Source organism: Tasmannia lanceolata, unplaced genomic scaffold (genome assembly GCF_043159265.1).
Source record: "Tasmannia lanceolata isolate RefF3 unplaced genomic scaffold, GAP_Taslan_0.1 ptg000026l, whole genome shotgun sequence".
NCBI classification, from domain to species: Eukaryota; Viridiplantae; Streptophyta; class Magnoliopsida; order Canellales; family Winteraceae; genus Tasmannia; species Tasmannia lanceolata.
In genome coordinates this window covers 6,988,470-7,006,571 of record NW_027518703.1, presented here as the reverse complement: position 1 = coordinate 7,006,571, position 18,102 = coordinate 6,988,470, and the positions used below count along the sequence as shown (strand labels likewise).

Below are 18,102 nucleotides of genomic sequence, written 5' to 3'. Positions count from 1 at the left end.
AACTGATGGATCACTTGAAAGCCTATAATAAGATAATTTGTCAATTATCGAATATTGATGTGGAAATTGATGATAAAGACAAAGCCTTGATTTTGTTGACTTCTCTACCTCCATCTTATGAATGTTTGGTTATAACACTACTCTATGGTAAGGATACCATAGAATTAGAGGAGGTACTGCTAGTCTACTTTCTAATGAGATGAGAAAGAGGCCTACGGGTGGAAAGCAAGCAGAAGGTTTGGTTGCCAGAGGTAGACCACTAGAAAAAGAGAATGGGAATAATCGAGGCAGGTCTAGGTCAAAATCCAAAACAGGAAAAGGCAAGATAAAATATTTTCATTACCATAAAATTGGGCATATAAAGAAAGACTACCGAAAGCACAATTAAGATCTGGAAAAGAAGCGTGAAGAGGCTTCTGGACAGGCAAGTGTGGCAGATGAAAACTCAGATGAAGACTACGGCAAGGTGCTCACCGCATCATCAGGTATTGATCGTTATCATGACGCATGGATCTTTGATACAGGATGTTCTTTTCATATGTACCCACATAGGCATTGGTTCTCTACATATGAGCAATTGAATGGTGGCTCAGTTTTGATGGGGAATGCAACTCTTGCAAGACAATTGGGATGGGTACAGTGAATATAAAAATGTATGATGGAACCGTTAGAACCTTGACAGGAGTTAAACATGTTCCAGAGCTGAAGAAAAATTTGATTTCTTTGGGCGCTTTAAACACCAGTGGATGTCGATTTACTGGAGATGGTAGAACTCTGAAGGTTGTAAAGAGTTTTCTTGTGGTCATGAAGGCAAAGATGGTCAAAAATCATTTATATGAGTTGATGGGAAATACAGTGGTAGGTGGAACAGCCGTTTCTACAGAAGAAGATAGTGTGACTAATTTGACACAGCTTCGGCATATGCGGTTGGAGCATATGAGTCAGCAGGGTTTGAGAGAGCTTAGTAAAAGGAATCTACTCAAGGGTGTTAAAAGTTTCAAGTTGGACTTCTGTGAGCATTGTGTATTCGCAAAGCAGTGCAGGGTGAGTTTCAAAACTTCAGATCATCGCAGCAAGGGCAAATTAGACTATGTGCACTCAGATGTGCGAGGACCAGCCCCTGTTGCTTCAAAGGACAGTGCCTCTATTTTGTGACGTTCGTTGATGATTATTATAAAAAAGTATGGGTTTACTTTCTAAAGAGGAAATCTAAGGTGTTTTCTACATTCAAGCAATGAAAAACCATGATTGAGAAGCAAACTGGCAAGAAGGTGAAGTGTCTGTCTTGAGGACAGACAATGGAGGAGAATACAAGTTTATTGAGTTCTGTAAGGGTGAAGGCATAGTTCACCACTTTACTACACCAGAAACTCTGCAGTAAAATGGAGTTGTAGAACGGCTTAACATGACTCTTCTAGAGAGGGCTTGTAGTAAGTTGAGCAATGCAGGATTAGAAAAGGACTTTTGGGCAGAAGCGGTTAATACAGCATGTTACTTGGTCAACAGGTTACCTCCGACAGTAATTTCTTGTAAGACTCCAGAATGGGTATGGTCTGTAAACTTAGTGATTATTCTATTTTGAGAATATTTGGTTGTCCTGCTTATATTCATATTAAAAATGATCAACCCTCTAAATTTGACCCAAAATCTAAAAAGTGTATCTTTCTTGGATATGCAAGTGGGGTCAAGGGATTTAGAGTGTGGGATCCTTCTTCTAACAAACTAACCATTGTGGACCCCGATCCGAGAGCGAGGCGGCGCGGCGAGGGACGTGCCCCCACGCGCTAACAGTCTCAGGATCATCCACGTGAATGGAGAGCTCTACCAAGGAACTCTCGAAAGAAAATGCCTCTCACAGCATGAGTGGCGATACAAAGGTGAGATACCTCTCGATTCGGGGACTAGCCCAGATTCGAGGCGTACCTTAAACAAAGAAGAGTCGCCATCCAAGGAAAGTGGGCCAAGGATCCCATACTATGCTCTGTTGCAACGGATAACCAGAGATATAAAATAGGGTTCGTGCCTGGTTACGAATTCGGAAGGTCTGAAGAGCACCTCATCCGCCCAAGTGCAAGCACCTGGTCTCTTATGCCATTTGTTATTGATTTTTAAAGAATTTTGAGCGAAAGTCATATGAAATGGGAATGAATATCTCCGAGAAGACGTCTATCTAATCATGCATATCTCGGAGAGGAAATCAAAGGCACACAAGATAAAATAAAAGAAACATGTGTCACCTAAGCATAGCTAGGTTATAAGTGACATGCCTAATGGGTGTCTAAGTTCTGAAGAACAAACACATGCATGACACACCAAAAAAGTATAAGGTCTGCGCAATAAAGTAAGAAAACACTGCAAAACATAGAAAATGACTCGATACCATACAACTCTAAGACTCTAATCTATACCTAGGCCCGAGTCTTTATATGATCTGATGTTCATCCAAAGAAGCCTACGTATCCCCGCCTCCACGAGAATCAAGGCAACGTAGTTCTTCGCACCTATTCTAAGCTATGATGCCTAAGACATCTAGACCTTTATCCTAGACTCGATCTAAAAGACCGGACTAGTTCTTAAAGCTTCTTGTGTGATTATTTAAATTCCAATGGATTGTAGATTTTAGGACACCCTATATGCCCTAACTAAATGCAGGTTAGCCCTAAGCTAATGCAGGTGGTTCCTATAATCTATGTGTAGCTAGGCTGTATATCCTAAGAAAAACAGTAGGATCTATCGCATCTTAGACCTAGTCATCAATTGGCGATGTGGATCGCCAACTGACCGGACGGAGGCGTAAAACTCCTAGCTAGGACTCACTCCTAACTCTAACACAAACAAATAAAACACACAACAAACAAACAACGAACGAGGGAGCAACTCCCGACTCAAAAACTCTCTAACTAGGACAACCCCCTAACTCTAGAGGAAGATCCTTTCGGAAAAACAATATTTTGAAAGATTTTTTTTTTGTAATTTTGAAAGATTTAAAATGCTTATTTTTAAAGGTTTGGCTGGACTTGGGATGAAGATCCCAAGCTGCACTACGTACCCTGTGGAAGGGATCAAGCCAACGTAGTTCGGAACAGATTTCCTAACTACTCCTAATGACTCAAGATTTTTGAGATTTTTGGTTTTTCAGATGTTTTTGTTGTTTTTAAGTGTTTTTGACTCAAGGGGGACAAATCCTATCATCATAAGGGGAGGACAGACTCCTGATATCCCGCAAAGGTTGGACAGCATCCTATGCTTTGCGGGGGAAAAGAACAGAAACACAGCTCTGCAAGGGTTGGACAGCATCCTATACCTTGCAGGAGCGGATAGAAAAACATGATACGATGAGAAGTTGGATAAAATCCTAACCCCTATGATGATGGAATTTGATTCCTGAACAAGATGACTGACTCTCTAGACTAAGGACGGATTCCTATGCTAGTGGGCTATCAAACTAAGATAAAGCTCAACAAGTAATAAGGAAAAAGAGACCTTGTGCATATTTGACAAAGGTAAAACACTCAGCCGGGCCGGACAGCTACCTAGCCCTAGGGTGCAACAAATGTGCAACCCAATACCCATAAGGGTCGGGGTATGATGCCAAGCCGAGTACGGTGTTCTCCCAAAACCAAAAGACGCACAAAGAGGAGGTTTAGTAAGAGAATGAGACTGGGTAAGTCTCTTAGACACATAGGTAGGATAGAGAAAAATGTTAACAAGGAAAAAGAGACCTTGTGCATATTTGGCAAAGGTAAAACACCCAGCCGGGCCGGACAGCTACCTAGCCCTAGGGTGCAACAAATGTGCAACCCAATACCCATAAGGGTCGGGGTATGATGCCAAGCCGAGTAAAGTGTTCTCCCAAAACCAAAAGACGCACAAAGAGGGGGTTTAACAAGAGAATGAGATTGGGTGAGACTCCTAAACACAAAGATGAGCTCCAAGAGAGGTGCTGACGAGACATGGCATGTCTCCTAAGGATGGACTCACTAATGAGACAAAGCTTGTCTTTAAAGGATACAACTTTCTCTGTCTGAGACATAGCCTGTCTCCCTGAGAGAGCTCTAGAGAACTCTTTCATTGCCCTTGCAATTAATGGATTTCTAATTTCTAGGGGATACACACCATAAAGACTTGGACAAGTCTTTAAATAAATGAGAGGAGTGCTACTTGGACTAAGCGAGTCCCCTAAGGATGGGCTTACGCTAGCGCCTTCATCGCCCTTGCAACGAGAGGGAATTCTAGTATCTAAAGAATTCAACAAAAATCTAAAAGACTGTGTTAGTCTATCAAAGAGAGAAGAAAAGTCTACCAGATAATCACAAATTCCATTCTATTCTTATAAAAATAAATCAAGTACTAAACAAAGAAAAATTTTCAATAGAACAATACACGATCTATAGCAATTATAAAATGATAACAACATTAATTAGTCCAGACCAGCCGCTGGATAGCCTAATAAAGTAAAAACAATATTAAACACTTCAAAAACCAACCACAAACCCCAATACGGGGACTCCAATGAAATCAGATGATGCCAAAGTAATCATCTGATATCAAATACACATGATAATATTTCTAATCCCGCCTTGAGATCAGACAGTACTCATGTCGATAATATTGACCAGAGTAGTCATCTGATCTCCTTCTTCCTATTAACAATTTATTTAAATAAATAGGAATGAGTATAATAAGCTTTGAGATAATCTCACCTGAACAATCCATTTATTACCGTCTTCGAACCCTAACTCAGAGCTTAGTATGAAAGATAAGTATTAAATTTCCAACAGATTATAGAAACACATTAAATGATATTTTCAATTTGTACAAATTTTAATACAATCAGGGCATCAACTTGTGCAGACTCAAATGTAAAAACTGTGAGAGTGAAATATAAGCAGATTTGTGCCAACAGTGGGGCCAAAATGTGAACTTATTTGTACCAAGCAAATGGGTTAAAATATGGACTTATTTGTGCACAACAGGGGACAACAAGGTGCGCACACAACAATATGCAAGTAACCGAGGCATCATGGGGACTGCCATTAAATGTGAAGGGCTGCACGATTACTAAGATTTGGTGGTATGGAGGTCAAAGGAAAATTCATTACCAGGAACAGTACTATGTTATGAGAATTGTTCCTAATCTATTTCAGTTTACATCATCAAGCAACCTTCAAGACTATCATAATGCAACTCTAATACATGAATAGGGAATTATAAAGATAGTCCAGGTAGGATATATAGCCTTACACAGCAGTAATGTATAAAATATTGAGGTTAATGTATGAAGCACTTGTTCCATGAATAGGAAAATAAAATGATGGCCTAATTTTACCAGTTGCATATACAGCCATCACCAAATGACCAGTTATAAACCAAATCAAAATTTAGAATTTCTATCACATTTCTTAGAGTTAATTGTCCAAGAATTAGACAAGTTTATGATCAGAATTTCCTATGAATATGTTTTAATCAATACATTTTTGCACCATTAAAATAATGTTGGATAAAATAGCAAAAGACATATCGACATGAACAACTAAAATATAAATTGAAATTACCAATCACCTCTAAAACAAAAAATTTAAATCTGTAGCATCAGAAATTTCGTTTATAAACATTCAATATAATCAAGAGTAAATTCAGATTATAATGGAAATTTGAATGAGATTTGATTTCCAGATATTTGACTTCAAGATAAAAATAAAATGAAACAACAAATTAATCAAAATCTGAAACTGTTCTACAGACTTGGGAGGATAGAATAGACGAAGAATACCTGCAAGATGTGATCTCCCTCACCTTTTCCCTTTTCTCTTGTTCAATGCTCGGAATGAGTATCCCTCGATACCTCGCCACCGGAATTAAGCAAATCTTTCAAATTCCATAGACTCGAAAGTCGCAGATTTCGCCGGAGAAGACAGAGTCACACGGAATTACAGAAATTGCAACTTATGAAAGAGATCATAGTATCTGGAGATAGATCTGAATGAATTAAGGTGCTAAATAGAATTGAAGCTGGATCTCTGGTGAAAATAACTGGCCGAAGAAGAAGGAAAAACCGGAGGAAATGAATTCATGTTTCAATTGAAGAAGGAATAGATCCCGGTCGGATCTGAGATTTGAAGTTGATTTAGAGCAAGTATAATAATGATAAACAAGTGCGGAAGCCACACCGGAGCCCCGATTTGATGACCGGAAATGGAAAAGCACTGCCGGAGAAAATGAAAAACCCTGGAATTTTGTACGGAGATCGGAATCTTGTCTGAGAAGATGAGATTTGGGGAAGAAATCCTAAATCTCTCTCCCTCTCTCTGTAGATTTGCAGACCTCAGATCTTGGATCTATACAAGACATGGCCGAAAAAATTACTTCTCACCGGAGAAGATGATCGGATCTTACCTAGAAATGAGCAAATCTCACTGGAATTTAAGAAACTGACAGATCTAGTTGTAGATAGCTAGAATCTATGGATATTTGCCGAAGAAGATGACCGGTGGGTTAGGGTTTGGGTTCTATATCTGAGGTTTTACCGCTTGAAAATAACAAAATTAAAAGAGGACCATAAGATGATTCAAGGAAGAACAAATTGGCCGAAACTCCGGTAATCCTACCGGAGAAGAAGATCGGGGAAGGTAAGCTTGATCGGAAATTGCTAGGTTTGGGTTAGGGTTTCAGCTCTTCTCCCTTTTCTCTCTGAGATTTTTCCCCAAAATTTTTTTGACGAAAATGAACTTTTTTTCTGCATTTGCACGATGGATTCTTTTATAAGAAAATGATAAATTCGATCTCTTTTTCTTATTTGAACAACCACCTTTCGGATAATCCACCCCCCCTATATGAACTTGCACTACGACTTTGCTCTACTCGTTCGCTAGGCAAACGAACTCGGATTTTGACGAGATTTTGCAGGGACCTTGCTGGGACCCTAACCTAGCTAAGGGTGGAAATTTGGGATTTTAGAACATAGGTTTGGTTAGGTTTTGCTCAAACTTGGAGGGATTGGGGTACGGTCAAAATGGGGTGTCTACACCATTAGTCGAGATGTTATTTTCGATGAATCTTCTGTGCTAAAGTCACATAAGCAGATTGGTGAAGAAGGAAAACATGACACAAGTGAGACCATTGAGGTGGAGGTTGACACTCCAAGAGAAGTGCAGAAAGAAAATATTCAAGTTGAATTTCCTGAAGCAAGACTACCTGAGTAGGATTAGCAGATGCATCAGTCAGGATCACAGGTTAGAAGATCTCAAAGAACTCATAATCCACCTGTACAATATGGCTATGAAGATATGTTGGCTTTTGCATTGGTAACAGAAAATGAAGATCCGGCTACATTTCAAGAAGCAGTTGCATGTGAAAACTCTAAGGGGCCGTATGGATACATGGATTTTAGAATCCTGAATTTTCTCAAAATTGTAGTTGGGAGAGGGGAGAAGAAAGAGAGCAGCCTTCATTTTCTGATTTCTAGCCCTTCTTTCCGACAACAAGAGAGCTGGCGATCGTCCCATGTTTCCAGGTTTTAGAAATCGCAGGTTGCGGGAGAAATTTCTAAAAAATCGCAGGTTGCGGGAGAGATTTCTAAAACCTGGTTTTCTTACTTAAAATCCAAGAAACGCTGCCAGGACAGCATACCAGCAGCTTAATCATGACCGTCTTTTATACTATTGTCAAACTAAAACCTGGATTCTAAAATCCGCATATCCAAACGACCCATAATTATTGGGAGGATGCAATGGGTGAAGAAATGGAATCTCTTCAGAAGAACCAAACTTGGGATTTGGTGGAGTTACCAAAGGACAAAAGAGCAATTGGGTGCAAGTGGTTTTACAAGAAAAAGGAAGGAAGCTCAGAAAATGGTGGAGAAAAATATAAAGCACATTTGGTGGCAAAGGGATAAGCTCAAAAGGAGGGAGTAGACTACAATGAGATATTTTCACCAGTAGTGAAGCATACTTCGATAAAAGTATTATTTGCCATGACAACACTATTTGATCTTGAGCTTGAGCAACTTATGTGAAAACGGCATTTTTGCACGGGAAACTAGAAGTGGAAATTTACATGTATCAACTAGAAGGTTTCAAGTAGAAGGAAAAGAAGACCATAGTTGCAAGTTGAAGAAGTCATTGTATGGCTTGAAGCAATCTCCTAGGCAGTGGTACAAGAGGTTTGATACTTTCATGATTGGACAGAGTTTCTACAGAAGTGAGTATGACTCATGTGTTTATTTCAAAAACTTTGGTAATGGCTCTATCAATATTTTGATCTTATATGTTGATGATATGCTTATAGCTGCTAAAAGTATGCTGGAAATTAATAAGTTGAAAGCCAGGTTGAGCAATGAGTTTGAAATGAAGGACCTAGGCACTGCAAGGAAGAGTTTGGGTATGGGATTCGTCTAGACAGGAAAAAGAAAAAGTTGTGGCTATCTCAAAAGAAGTATATTGAGAAGATGCTCTCAAGGTACGAGATGGATAAAGCAAAGCCGGTAGCTACCCCACTTGGTGCTTATTTTAGACTTTCTTCTAAGTTGTCACCTACTACAGATGAAGAAATGAGGTACATGTCTCAGGTTCCATATGTGAATGTTGTTGGCAGAATGATGTATGCCATGGTCTGTACTAGACCAGATATTGCACAAGCACTGGGTGTTGTTAGCAGGTACATGGCAGACCCAGGAAAATAAAATTGGCAAGCAGTCAAATGGATACTTCGGTATTTGAAGGGTATGTCGTCCCTTGGGATTTTGTTTGACATGAGCAGTGTTGGAAAAAGAAATATCATGGGCAATGTGGATTCCTATTATGTTGGAGATTTGGACAAGAGAAGGTCCACTACAGGTTACGCTTTTACGCTTGCTGGGTGACATGTCAGTTGGAGGTCCACTTTACAGACGACTATAGCCTTGTCTACTACAGAGGCAGCGTATATGGCAGCAACAGAAGTAGTGAAAGAAGCCATATGGCTGAGAGGACTCGTAAGTGAACTTGGGGTAGAGCAAGGAAACACTTGTGTGTATTGCGATAGCCAGAGTGCATTGGACTTGGTAAGGAATCAAGTGTTTCATGCGAGGACAAAACACATAAGCGTGAGGTACCATTTCATTCGAGAGGTTATAGACGGAGATGAAATTTCTTTAGAAAATGTTGACACAAGAAACAATGCCGCGGATATGTTGACTAAGCCTGTGACGACGGAGAAGTTCAAGCATTGGTTGGACATAATTAACGTTCGACATGTTAGGTCGAGCTAGCACCCTTCAGGGTGTGGTGGAGAAGACATTGTGATGAAATATATTTTCAAATGGCAGATGAACCAAATTCAAGCCAAGGTGGAGAATGTTGTAGTTGTCTTCAATTAGGATTCTTGCACAAGGTGTTTTTTATTAACACCTTGTTGATGTCGGTGGTGGAGTCTTCTAGGACTACTATATTAAGATGTAAACCAAGCATCCGATGAGCACTGGCAACGGGGAAACCGATTTGGAGAGGTTATCCTTATACGCAAAAAGGTGTTGTGTTATCTTTGGGAAAAAATAAGGTTACAGAGGTTCATGTAAAGTTTCAAGAAAAGAGTGTATTCTTGGCACTTGTGAAGGACTTGAATAAGAGATTTGGATATCTTGAAGAAGAAGGTGAAGCACATCCATCTAGGGAGCGAAGGCGCTTGGATCCTAGACGGCGTAGGGATTATTTCTTATGTAATCCGGAGAAAGCTATGGGCTTTTGTAATCCGGTGAGTGCTTCTTGTAATCCACTTATTTTCCACATAGTGAAATCTTTTGAAGTCTTCTCCCGTAGACGTAGCCACACACATTGTGTGGTGAACCACGTTAAATCTTGGTGTTCTTTTGTGCTTTATTTTTGGTTTGTCTTGCATTTTTATTTATTTGTTCTTGCAAATCTACTTCGGCAACGCTGTGTATATTCTTAACACGAAAATCTGGAAACACACTCGTGTTCGGATTGTTAACGGGTCACCGCGTAGGGCTAATTTTGAGCCCCAATTCCGCAACACTAGGAGGGGCTTCGTACGGTCCAAAAATCCATTTTTCCATCTTTGTATCCGTTTATCATTTTTCCCTATTATTCATCTCTTCCTAAGATTGTATTTGTTAAACCCAGACCACAAATTCAATATGGAGGAAGAAGAAGAAAAATTGGCAAAAATTGTCTTAAAATGAAAAAATTGGCAAAAATCGAGATTAAATTGTCATAAAATCAGGTTAAATTGACCAAAAAAAAAAAAAAAAACGGATTGAATTGGTAAACAATGAGTTAAATCGAAATGTCCGGTTGAATGCGTGAAACTTGGATTCAATCATGAAAAATTTTGGTGAATCAAGAAAAAATTGGGTTGAACCAAAAAAAAAAAGTCAGTATTTTTTTACCAATTCAACCCGATATTTACCTATTGAATCCGACCTTTCAATTTATGCCAAGTTTTTATTTTTAACCAAATTTTGCCAATTCAGCTAGGATTTTTTTACCTGTTGAACGTAAATTTTTAACGATTCAACCTGATTTTTTGCCGATTCAAACCATTTTACTTGCAATTTTCTGATTTTAGGTTATTTTGTGGGCGATGATATTTTCACCCCTCCTGCAGTACGCATTCGCCTTTGACGTCAAAAAGTGTTAAAGTTGCCCACATTTCACGTTATAAGGGGGGGGCGAATGGTTACAACAGAGGGGGTGAAAATATCATCTCCCTAATTTTTTTCCAGTTTTTGTAGTTTCTTCTTCTTCTTCTTCTTTAGTCCTCCTCCTCCTCTTCTTCTTCTTCTTCCACTTTTTCTACGGACGGAGGGTGATGGTGATCATCAAGTGGCGTAACAGCAACGATCAGCAGAGGAGAGCAACTGAAGACAAAAAAACATGCCAAATGAAAAGCAATAAAAGGAGTAAAATCGTCTTATGGCTCATACGATGCCCTTCTTAAGTGAATAATTTTGAAACTACAAGCCATTTGTAAATTCACACTCTTTCTGTTTTTATTTGGTATTTTAGAGTTATTTTAAGGGGAATAAATTGACATACAAAATAGATGGAAAAGGCAAAAATAGAGAGGTGTAAATGTGATTTTCCACTTATGTAATAACTAATAAGGTGGAATTTTCCTAAAAAAATTGAATAATGCTTTTTTCCAAATTTTAGTTATGCCTTTTCTTAGGTAGGTAAAAATAATTTCAGCAAAAATAGAGTACAAAACTAACAAGGATTGTCCAATCAGTGCAATTTATGGCCCATCGCCAATCCAATCCACAGTTCTAGCCCATCTCTTTGCTACGATTAGTGTCAGGAATATAACCGGGTCAAACTCACCCCTAAACGCTAGCCGTTAGAGGGAGGGTGCCCATTCCCTTATAACCCATCCCCATCCACTTCACTTATCCGGTATGAGACTATTTGCTTTTGCATGACAATCTCCCCCTCCACGCAGAAGCAACGTGGACCATCTCGCCCCGAACAAATAAGCGTGGACCATCTCGCCCCTATGCGGCGGCAACGTGGGAACCACCAGATAACTACACCGGGGTTTCCGAGATCTTCCTCGAGGGACATTCCCGCCCTTGGAGGCAAATTGGGGTTACCACGCCCTGAGCTCTGATACCATTTGTCAGGACCCGGGGATTTAACCGGGTAGAACTCACCCCTAAAAGCTAGCTATTATAGGGAGGGTGCCCATTCCCTCATAATCCATCCCCATCCACTTCACTTATCCGATGTGAGACTATTTGCTTTGGCATGGAACCCCAACAAGGAGGCCATCCAAAGTGTTCCCTCCAGCATTCCTGACCATACAGTTGGTACATTTATCACAATTATAACTAATAAAACATTAGATCGTACACAGACGGAACTTAAAATTCACACTAATCTGATAAATAAAACCATTAAACTAACCATTTCTTTCCATTGATATGTGTTTATCTGCCTTCCAGAAGTAATTTTCTGAATTATGTAATTAAATTACAGTTTTCAGTTATGATAAAAATTTAAAGAACATGTTATCTCTTCGGCTACAGCTATATGCCAATAATTTATTTATGTATTATACTATGCCTTACAAACCGTCTTAATCGCTTATATAACTTTTTCCTTTGTTACTGATGAGCTTTCCTTTTATTTGATTGCTAAGTGACAAACACAAAGAACTCATCCTCCTATTTGGAGGGATTTGCTAGGCAATTTTGCAGAAAGCCATTTAGCGGCTGTCTTTTGCACATGAGAATAGCTACACTGGTTGAGAGCTCCTCGTGGAGGAAGAAAAAAAAAATCTAGTTCAGCTCTTGCTGCTCTTGTGAAAGAAAGATGATATGACTCATCATTTGCTGACCTCCTAACATGATGATAGAAAACTCTATGACCCTCAACTCGATCTAGCATCTCATCAAAGATCTCAAAAAATCTTCACTAGGGAGTAGATCACCCATCCAACCACCTAATGACGTTTAAGGAGTCTTGTTCCTGTCGAGAAAAACCTCAAACCATTTCAAAAAAAAAAGGAGTCTTGTTCCACTATGAGATTATGCATATCTCCATCTGACATCAGTCTCAGGCCTTGAAGGATTGCTCTAACTTCTGCTTCATTGGAATCTTTAATTCTTATCGTCTTGAAAAAGCCCACTTTGTAACATTGTTCTCATCCCTTGGAAGACCTCCTGTACCTGAGGGTCCTGGGTTGCCCAAGCCAGATCCAACAAAATTTAGCTTCAACGACCTAGGTTTAGGGGTCCATCTAGGGGCAACAGCCTCATTGCTCTCCCAACTATTACAAATCTCTTTCCAGTACCTTTCTAATGTCAGAGGTTGAATAAACATTTCCAGATGGACGCCCTCAACATAGTGCATTTATTATTCCTTTAGGCCATGTGTGGCTGTCAAGGATTTTTAGTCATGGTAAATCGGTGTTTCCAATGGTGAGAGACAAAGAGAGGAGTAGGGTAGTGGGAGAAGAAGAGAGATTTGGGAGGGCACGATTGAGATGAGCCTAAGAAGTGGCTAAAAGTCAGGAAAAAGTTTATCCTATTTTGAGTAGAGTTTTTTGTTTTCTGATTTTTAGCCATTTTACCAGCATCTCCACTTGGAGCTACCAATTTATCACGGAAGATCATGGTAGCCAAACGTATCCTTAAGTTGACATTTTTTCTTAGCCATTTTTATACATGCCCTTGTAAATGCCCTTTGTTGACATTGACCATTGGGAGCGCCCTTGTAGCTGGTTTTTGCAACGTTGCCCTTCAGTTTATCATCCCTCTTCAAGAGATTATTTAAATTCAGTATTACACACTTAAAAAACGAGGATTAAAGCTGTTTCCCAAAAAAGCAACGAGACCAACATGATAACATTATATGATGTAAAATTGAACACTAAAAACAGTATTCTTATTGTTTGTAAAAACATCATATATATTATCACATAAACAAACATCATAGATTGTCTAGTAAACATGAAACACAACACAGGCAAATGGGAAGATCTGCACGCCGAGAAAAAGAAGAAGATTATATTCCAGCATGTTCCTTTAGGGCAGTGAGGCCATCCCTACTAAAATCTGAGAAGAAGTGGCGCTTGAATTCCAAGTATTGAAAAGGCTTGAAAACCTGTGGGTGTTCTTCATCCACAAGTTCTTCCGGGCACTTTATAATCCATCCGTCCTTCGGAACCATGAACAGCCCCACCGACAACCTCTCCTTGCTTTCGCTCATCATCACACGGTGACGAGGTGAATGGACTCTTCCATTGCTCCATGCCTGCAAAAAAAAAATGCAAAAACGAAACATCAAAATTGTTTGTTACAAGCATAGGTCTGGCACAGAATGGGCACATATGTGGCTTTTTGACCATGATCATGCAGATCGCCTCAAGGGGGATCCACCAAATCAATGATCTTGATCACACATGTATGTTATGTGTGACCCAATGTTGATCATTAAGATTATGTCTTGAAATTGATTGATCGGGTAGTGAACTCATAAATTTAAGTCCTCTCCCTTTGTTTCTACCTCATAAAAATACATATGGGTGCATTTCAGGCTCGGGTTAAAAAAATAATAATAATAACAGAATCAACGGGGAATAATTGACACCATGTGGAATTAAAAGGGGGAAATGCCAGAATCTCTTTCCCACCCCAAGAGGAATCTGAATATGATGTTGATTCCGATTCCTAATTCCGGCAATCCAAGCGAAGCCACTAGAGTTTGCATAAATCAGGTGGGACCCCAAGCCAGCTTAGAGGGCCACTGGGCCTGGCATCCCAGCCGTCCCGTCCTGATAGCACTTATCTAGCATAAAATATGGGAGATGATAAATTCGCACCCCCTGTAGGACACCCTGCCACAATTCACGTTATAAGGGGTGCGAATTATTCTACTGCGGGTGCGAAATTATCATCTCCCTAAAATATATATAAATTAGAAAAACTTACCACAAATGAATCACCAGTGAAGACCATGAAGGAGTTGGGAGATGGTTTCATGAGGGCCCATTCCCCTTCTTTGGTAAAAACTTCCACGCCATCCACATCATTTTGGCACAAAATATTGAAGAAATTTATGTCGGTGTGAGTGTCAAGACCCACGGCCGGGTCAGACCCACTTGCAGGGTCGTAATGCATTATATGAAAAACGGTTCTCAAGGATTCTGTTTGAGAATCGAGGTACTTTTCCACCCCCAAACTCTCCAAAATCATCCCCCGAAGTATCCTTTCAAGGCCAATTAACTTCTGAACAAATGAGTAGATTTCTTCACTGCCAAAACATTAAAAGTAGTGAGATGCTTAGTGAACTACCTCTCTCTCTCTCTCCCTCTTCCATGCACCCTTTCTGATCCTCTCTACTCTATCCACTTGGCAAATTAATACTCTCGGGTAAAAAACTTCATGGTCCCCAAATATGGGCCCACATTAATTAATTAAATCGGAATTTGACCAAGTTAATGTTAGATGCCTATATATGGTACTCAATTTATACATAGAAAAAAATTGCTAGGGAGCAACGCATAAGGCATTTCGGGCACTGGCTCTTGCATGAGAGAGCAGCCACATCAGACGAATTAAATGAATAAGACAAAATCTGTTGAAAATTGTGCCTATGTGTCTGCTCTCTCATTGAGCAACCGGTCCACGAAATGCATTCTGCGAAGGTCCTTAGCAAACCCCTTTTTGAACTATGATTTTATCATGATAGAACCTATGGTATTTGTGCACCTGTTGTAGATGATGTATAAATGATTAAATAACACCATCCCTAAAAGCTTCAGCTTTTGGAGTAATTGGTTGTTTTCACATTGTATCAGAGCTATTGCCTCATGCGGCCAACCTTCAAAACAAGAGGGGCCACATGTGAGAGTGAGTGTTGAAGTGTAAATGATTAAATAATTAACACGATCTCGAACGGCTTAAGCTTTTGGAGTATTTAGTTGTTTTTCACCATTGTCAATAGTGTTTCAAAATGCGGGTGTAGTTCAGAATGCAATCAAAGAAAATCTAAGTTGACTCGGCAGGACGTGGTCAAGTACTCAAGTGATGCGGCTTAGTAGTTGTTTGACGTTAAGAGTCTAAGCAATTTTTATTGACTCTGTAGGGCAACACGTAGAACACGGCCAAGTGAAAAGGAAAATGAATCGGGGAAGTCCACGATGACGCGGAGGAGTTTTAAAACTACGTTTGTCAATAACTCGGCCGGAGTTTTTAATCCTTGAGCTCACCTAAAACTTGGGTTCCCTTCAGGCCACATGATGCTCGTAAATTTCTCAAAGCTTTCACGCACATCAGCATCCTCAATATGCACATTCTGGAACAAAGGGGCCGTTGGATACTTTCCCTTGCCGATGTATTGGGGGAAAGACTGGTCAGGTGTAGATTCGCTCTTCGCCATGGCTTCGAGGGGGAGTGCATAGAGATCTTTCACTAAACTGAAGAGTTTTTTACGATCTACGGTAGAAACCGTAGGGAATACAACCTCAAAGCAACCAAATTGTTGTGCGGCGCTCAAAACCTGACCTCGGAGTCCTTCCCATGACTTCGTTCCAGCCTCCAACTCCTCCCCAGAGAAATCAATGGTGGGAAGTTTTGGAATTGTTTCACTCGGCATTCTCTCTTCTGCAGAGGACAAAGAGAAAACTAAGAAGCCTCTTTCTCTCTCCCTCTCTAGCCTTACAAAGTTTCTAGTTCTTGAGCATAGTCTCCACTATAATTCTTTGAGCATTGTTCACACAATTATTTATAGGATCATATGATATTTCCACTCCGTTTCCTAACATTTCCACGCCTTTTGTTTGTCTGCTTGTACAAAGTTTTGTCCCAGATAGCCCTCTGACTACTGCCATTTGTACCTAAATAAGAGTATGGTTTTCAAATTACTAAAGAAATATGATGCTTTGTCCTTTTAAAATGGCCATTAATGCAATGTCCATAAGTAAAGTAACAGGGAGGGCCGTCCGGAAGATGCCCATTACGATCATACCCTCCAAGTAGTTATTTCCAAAAAAGAAAAAGGGAAAAACTTTAAGTAAATTTCCACAAATAATTTTAAAAATAGTTTGAACTTATCTATGGCTGTTAGTTACCTTCAACTATACTGACCAAGGAGGGGTTTCCCAAAGGAGTATTTGCCACGGGTACAAATATTTCTTGTATAGATCCCTGGAATCTGTGTAGGCGTTATATTAATACTGCCATATTAATTTCGACACATTGTCCCCATTAGGGGTGTAAATAGATATTCGAAAATTCGATTACCGTCCGCATCCGAATCCGTTTAAAGCGAATATTATCCGAATCCGTTTCAAGCGGATATTATCCGAATTCGTTTATGAGATATCCGGCTCTTAGCGGATGCGAATCTGGTAAATGGCATATCCGATCCGTTTAACATCCGAATCCGAGAAGTAAATCCTTTTTATTTATTATTAATAATATCATTAATATTTATTTTTAGTAATGACACACTATCTTTTGTTTCTATAAGAAAAGTGAATATTCTTTTTAGAAAAAATAAAATAAAAACAAAAATAGCCCAAACCCATTCCATCAAAATAACCCAAACCCATTCCATCATATACAAAAAAAAAAAGGAAAAACCCAAAGACCACTACCAACACTATCATCCATCCCCATCCCTATCCCCATCCCCATCCCCATCCCCATCCCTATCGCCTCCCTCTCTCTCTCTGCCTTTGTTTTAAAAGGAAGAAGAGGATCTCATATATTTTAGGGTTTAAGAGTTAATTTTGTGAAGAGAATGTAGAGGTCTAGTTTTAGGGTTTGGAAAATTCATTCGAGTAAGTAGGAGAAAAAAGATAAAGTGCTGCAATAAAATGTTCGAATTTACCGGATAAACGGATACGGATAATATCTGAATTCAAACAATATCCAACGGATACGAATTCGGTAATAGATATTAAATATCCGTCGAATCCGAATTTGAATCGTGTATACTATAATCGAATTCGGATATAGCCATATCCGCTCCGAATTCAATCCGTTTACACCCCTAGTCCCCATTTTCGATCAAAAAAATCAAAAAGGGGCTTCCTACGGTCCAAAAATCCATTTTTCCATCTTTGAATCATTTTATCATTTTTTTTCCTTGTTATTCATCACTTCCTGATGTTGTATTTGTTGCACCCAGACCACAAATTCAATATGAAAGAAGAAGATGAAGACAAAGAAGAAGAATTGGTGAAAATTGTGTTAAAAATTGTGTTATATTGCCAAAAAAATCAGGTTGAATTGCCAAAAAAATCAGGTTGAATAAGCGAAAAAAAAAAAACGGATTGAATTGGTAAACAACGGGTTAAATCAAAAAGGTCAGGTTGAATGAGTAAAACTTGGATTCGATCATGAAAAACTGTGGTGAATCAAGAAAAAATTGGGTTGAAACATTAAAAAATCGGTTTAAATCGGTATTTTTTACCAATTCAATCCGATTTTTACCCATTGAACCCCACCTTTCAATTTATGCCGAGTTTTTTTTTTACCAATTTAACCCATTTTGACCAATTCAGCCCTGATTTTTTTACCTTTTCAACATAAATTATTAACGTTTCAATCCAATTTTTGTTGATTCAACACCATTTTTTGCTCATTCAAACTGTTTT

The 18,102-nt window shown here is 39.3% G+C and overlaps 1 pseudogene; it reads right to left on the bottom strand.

Annotated features, from left to right (window-relative positions):
- Positions 1–13,502: 13,502 nt before the first annotated feature.
- Positions 13,503–16,094, bottom strand: LOC143858464 (putative 2-oxoglutarate-dependent dioxygenase AOP1 pseudogene; annotated as a pseudogene).
- Between the last annotated feature and the right edge of the window lie 2,008 nt (positions 16,095–18,102).